General features: G+C 35.5%; 1 pseudogene across 1 annotated transcript; it reads left to right on the forward strand.

The window, feature by feature from the left end:
• The first annotated feature begins 895 nt into the window (after positions 1-895).
• Positions 896-5,520, forward strand: LOC104605520 (purple acid phosphatase-like; annotated as a pseudogene). Its single transcript, XR_016076778.1, has 3 exons — positions 896-1,284; positions 2,451-2,696; positions 3,610-5,520. The product of XR_016076778.1 is annotated as a purple acid phosphatase-like (transcript).
• The last annotated feature ends 480 nt before the right edge of the window (positions 5,521-6,000 follow it).

Raw genomic sequence — 6,000 nt, forward strand, 5'->3', positions numbered from 1 at the left:
TACACGTTGATAGCACTCTTTTATTTATATGAAAATTTAATGCCATATGCATAACTAAAAAAGAGACAATGATTGCTTTTGATGGCACTTTTATGCTTAATAGAAAATTCAAGGAGATAAATAAATAACACTTTTGTAATTAATAAAAAATTTAAGGAAATAAATAGTGACACTTTTGTAATTAGTAAATACTAATGAATATCGCACATTGGTTTTTACTTGAGAATTAAAGAAAAATAGTGGTTCAATAAGGTGAGATTGAGTTTTTACACATGCATCTCCCATTAGAATTTATATGTTGATTTTAGGTTTTACATTTTGTTTCTACACATCCATCTTCCATTGAGTTTTACATATTGATTTTTATTTAACATTGGCTTTTACTTGTTGGTTTTACATTTAAAGGTTCTTTACGTGCATCATTTCATATATATAGTGTTATGCGTTTCAAAGGTTCACATAACTCAAGGAGATCATGAGGGGAAGGGAGTGATAGGGGTGTAACTTGGATGGGCCCAGCCCGAGCTCGAATTGGCCCAATTCGAAATTTTACATGGGCTGGGCTCGAGCCCAAGAAAGTTTTTTTAATTTTTCAGGTCAGGCTCGGGCTTAGTCCTTAGGTAACCCAAATCCGGCCTATTTCTATACATTTGTACACACATATATATATATATATATACATATTTGTATATATATCATTTATATTAGATATTTTGCATATATATTTACATGCATACATCAACATATGTACATATATTTGTATAAATATATTTATATATATATATATGATTTTAGAGTAGATTACTAACCTGAGCCCAACCCAAATGCATCAAATTACAGGGCATGCTGGACTCGGATTGAGAAAATCAGACTTGACATCGAGCTCGAAGTTAAGCCCAAATTTTAGAGTCGGGCCTGGGTTGATTATAAACCCGGACCAACCCGCCCGACTTGTACCCCGAGTGATTATCTCTTGGGTCAGTCAAGATGAACCTGGCTCAAGCACCGTGCTTTACTGGAGTGAAAATGGCAAGCACAAGTACCTTGCAAAGGGCGAGGTTTTGACCTACAAATTCTACAATTACACTTCAGGATATATCCATCATTGCACAATTAACTACTTGAAGGTGGGTGTTTCATTAACCATTTCTATCTTCTTGTCTCGTATGAATCACTGGTCCGATGTTCCTCAATTCGTAGGAAGCACAGGTACCATGCGGCAGTTCTGGTTCAGATCTCCTCCAAAAGTTGGCCCAGATGTTCCATATACTTTTGGTCTTATAGGTAGCACTTTGCTTCACTTTTTTCCGCCTCTCTTTTAACCATGTTGGTTTAGTTTGAGAAAACATTTGTTTTTTGGGTAAAGAAAATTCATTAAATCAATCAAACAAGAAACAACAACCAGTCCAACAGAAAATAACACCCCAACAAATTAAAATAGAAAATTGAACTGCAGGAATTGATCTGTAATGTAGGATTGGTTATCTATGATTATTTTTGTTGATTTGATATCACACACAGAGACAGAAAATATCATGGCACTGCACTAGAGCTGTCATCTTATGGGGCATTGGGGGGAAAGGAATACAAGGATCTTAAAAGATGAATTTGACATTAGCTCTATTGATTTGTAATGGAGAAAATTGTTCATTGGGCATTGGCATGTGAGGAGTTCAAAGGAATCACTACCGATACCAATATTAAGAGAGGTTGGAAAATAGTGGCAGCATTTCGACCTAGGGCTCCAAGCAGACAAGAGGAGGGGGGAGCTCATGGAGAAGGGAATTAAAGCTAAACTTCAATTGCCAGGAGCAATGGCCATTGGAGGGATAGTTGAGATCATGGTTGTAAAAGCCTTCTTAGCTATTCAGGTCCAATTAGTTTTGGTATCTCCTTGAAGGCTGAAATATTGGCACTATTACAAGGGTTGAAACTAGCTTGTGATTTCACTTGGGTGGACAAAAATCATAGTTGAAGGAGATTGCCAAGTCATATTAAGCTGGTTGAGATATAGGAGGAAATATCCTGCAGATGTAGAACTTCGATCAGACAAGTGCAGACTTTAGAAGGCAAATCAAACGGTTCATTCCGCAGTTTACAAATGCTTTGGTAGATGCATTAGGTAAGTCAGGGGTCATTAGGGAATACTTAGTTTGGGGAACACCAGGCATGAGATTTTCGTTGTAATATCTGTTACTGATATTTCTTTATAATTGTATTATCTCTTCTTTCCCTACTGTTCAGTTTTTTGGGATGTAGGGTTGTTGGTATGAAATTATTTTCTGTTGATTATCAAAAAAACATGATTATTTTTGGTGATTTATTTGCTTATACTTGCATAGCATCTTGTTTGGTTATATTTGTAAGAACATTCCCCAAACATACACTCTCACCCCATCCTGCTCTCTGATTTTGCATCTTTAGCATTTTTCATATCTTCTTAACTTCAGGTATCTTTTGTGTGGGGGATCTTGGTCAGACTTTTGGTTCAAATAGGACATTGACTCATTATGAATCTAACCCAAATGAAAGGGCAAACAGTATTGTTTGTTGGTGATCTCTCTTATGCTGATATGTGTCCATTTCATGACAATGTCAGATGGGATACATGGGGCAGGTTTGTTGAGAGAAGTGCTGCTTATCAACCTTGGATAAGGACTACAAGGAATCATGACATTGATTTTGATACTGAAATTGTAAGTACTTTAAGTATATCTAAATCATTGCAAAAAATGAGTATGGTTAACAAATATTATCTCCTAAGATCTAGATTTAGATTAGAGCACTTCTTCTGTTCTAATGTTAATGTAATGTAGTAGTAGATTTGATAATCATGTAAAGAAATTAAATGAGAAATACATATGTGGCAAAGTCCTGAATCACAGCTGAGACCTAGATGGCCATAAAATAAGAGGTCAAATTCATTTGTCTAAATAATTTCTTTTATTTCTTTCAGTAAATAAGGATGCTTAAGGAACTCAATTTCTATGATATTACCTTAATATTTATCTGCTCTGGATCAGTCAAAAAAGGAAATGAAACTTTTCTGCTCTGAGTTTTATTAAATTAGGTTATCAAGGCTGCTGTACCATTCAAGGTGATTTGATCAATACATTCTATTAGGATCTCAATTCTGAGATTGACTAGGTTAAATCAATTAAAGTTTCACAATTACAAAACCAATTGGATTTTTATTTATTTGCAAAGTGGTCAACCAATATTACATAGGGGGTGTATTGAAACTTCTGTAAACCAATTAATTATGAGATGAGGGAACGTTTCTTTTCTTTGAAACCATCTTTTCACCTCATCTCTAGTTGAAAGGCTTATTTACCTTACATCTTATTAGCACACGTGATCATTTCTCTAATAGAACTAAGCAATAATATAGAATCATGCTTATGCACGAGCATTTTTCCCTGGGGAGAGTGAGAACTTCGGAATCTATATTACTGACCACAAAACTCTATAATCCTTGCATCATTCTGCCCGTTCTTTATGTACGTATGAGCTAATTTGCAATTTGGGCTAATTTTGGATGTAGTGTAACTTTAATTTCATGGGACTTGAACAGTTTAAACTAAGAAAATGGTGGTGGCTTGGTTGCAGGGTGAAGCAGTACCTTTTAAGCCCTTTACACACCGCTTTCATGTGCCATATAGAGAGAGCATCACAAAGTACTGCTCCACTTTGGTACTCAATTAAGCATGCTTCAGCATACATTATTGTCCTATCTTCATATTCGGCATATGGTAAGGATAAAATATGTTCACTACTAGAATTTGATTAATATGAATAGCATGCTAAAGAAATATTTGCAACAGAGCACAAGTTTCTTTATGTTGCTTTGGCACTGTCCAAGCAATATCCTGGATAAGAAGTCCTGAAAAAAAGTAGTGATTAGCTTTGGTTGGATGTGCTTTGTATGGAGATATTTCCTAATGAGGCCTAGCCCTCCACTTTCAGGAAAATTTACTCCTCAATATCAATGGCTTACATAGGAGCTTCCCAAAGTAAATAGGAGTGAGACGCCCTGCTTAATTGTTCTTATGTATTCACCATGGTATAACAGCTATGACCTTTCACTATATGGAAGGGGAAACCATGAGAGTAGTGTTTGAGCCATGGTTTGTACAATACAAAGTTGATGTTGTATCTTCTGGTCATGTCCATGCCTATGAATGATCTTTAAGTTCACACTCTCTCTCACACTGATCTGTATATATTTCAACTTGTCAGCTCCTTATTGTTAACTAGTATCTGCCTTATCCATGTCTTTTTCATGATAGTAGTCAATTTTCCTGGGCGATCTTGGAAATTGAAATCATAATATGAGCTTTCTGGTCTGATGTGCTATTAGTTTTGAGCTATCTTGGATTCTTATGCCTATGTACTTCTCTCTATATTTGGTTTCTTCTAAATCCCGCATAGCCATTATCTAGATCCTAAATACAATTGAAAGTCTTCCTTTCTAGTGGATAAAACAAAAGTATTTTTGTGTATGAACGACTTTTTTAACCCATGCCGATTAGCAGACATGATTAAAATTTGTCACTAACCATGGCTTCTTCTGTATGAACATACTGAACAAGTTCAAATTTGTAAACTTTATTTAGGTGACTTGGAGCCAATACCTTTCAATGTTCTATAGATTGGGTAATTGCAATAGCTACTGAAACTTAGCACCACTGGTTCTTCGGTTGTACATACATTGGCTATCTCTTGCTACAAGTTTTCCTTTTATCAGGAATAGAGGAGAATGGTTTGATGAATCATACTGTAGATTAACACATAACATGCATTTATGTTGCAGGAACGTATATCAAACATTGAAAGTCTTCCTTTCTAGTGGATAAAACAAAAGTATTTTTGTGTATGAACGACTTTTTTAACCCATGCCGATTAGCAGACATGATTAAAATTTGTCACTAACCATGGCTTCTTCTGTATGAACATACTGAACAAGTTCAAATTTGTAAACTTTATTTAGGTGACTTGGAGCCAATACCTTTCAATGTTCTATAGATTGGGTAATTGCAATAGCTACTGAAACTTAGCACCACTGGTTCTTCGGTTGTACATACATTGGCTATCTCTTGCTACAAGTTTTCCTTTTATCAGGAATAGAGGAGAATGGTTTGATGAATCATACTGTAGATTAACACATAACATGCATTTATGTTGCAGGAACGTATATCAAACATTGAAAGTCTTCCTTTCTAGTGGATAAAACAAAAGTATTTTTGTGTATGAACGACTTTTTTAACCCATGCCGATTAGCAGACATGATTAAAATTTGTCACTAACCATGGCTTCTTCTGTATGAACATACTGAACAAGTTCAAATTTGTAAACTTTATTTAGGTGACTTGGAGCCAATACCTTTCAATGTTCTATAGATTGGGTAATTGCAATAGCTACTGAAACTTAGCACCACTGGTTCTTCGGTTGTACATACATTGGCTATCTCTTGCTACAAGTTTTCCTTTTATCAGGAATAGAGGAGAATGGTTTGATGAATCATACTGTAGATTAACACATAACATGCATTTATGTTGCAGGAACGTATATCAAACATTGCATACAACATTACAAATGGCAAGTGTACTCTGTGTGTGTGTGTGCACCACTGCATGCTTATTTCTGCTTTTTGTTGATTTTCCAGCATGTCGGAACCACAACCAGAGTATTCAGCATACCGTGAGGCCAGTTTTGGTCATGCCATCTTCGATATAAAAAACCGGACACATGCTTATTATATCTGGCACCGTAATTCTCTATGGTTTTTCAACAGGTACTGGTACCCTGTGGATGAAATCAAAGCTGCGTCCACTACAAGAAAAATGGGTTTTAGTGACTGATGTATAGTGATGTCCGTCACTATAAATACTTCTATAGTGACGAATTTAACATTCCGTCACTAAAATATATTATTTAGTGACAGAGATTTTCCGTCACTATAAAGATATTATAGTAACGGATACTTAAAACTCCGGAGAA

Source organism: Nelumbo nucifera, chromosome 1 (assembly GCF_055504915.1).
Source record: "Nelumbo nucifera cultivar China Antique chromosome 1, China Antique-T2T, whole genome shotgun sequence".
Classification (NCBI taxonomy): domain Eukaryota; kingdom Viridiplantae; phylum Streptophyta; class Magnoliopsida; order Proteales; family Nelumbonaceae; genus Nelumbo; species Nelumbo nucifera.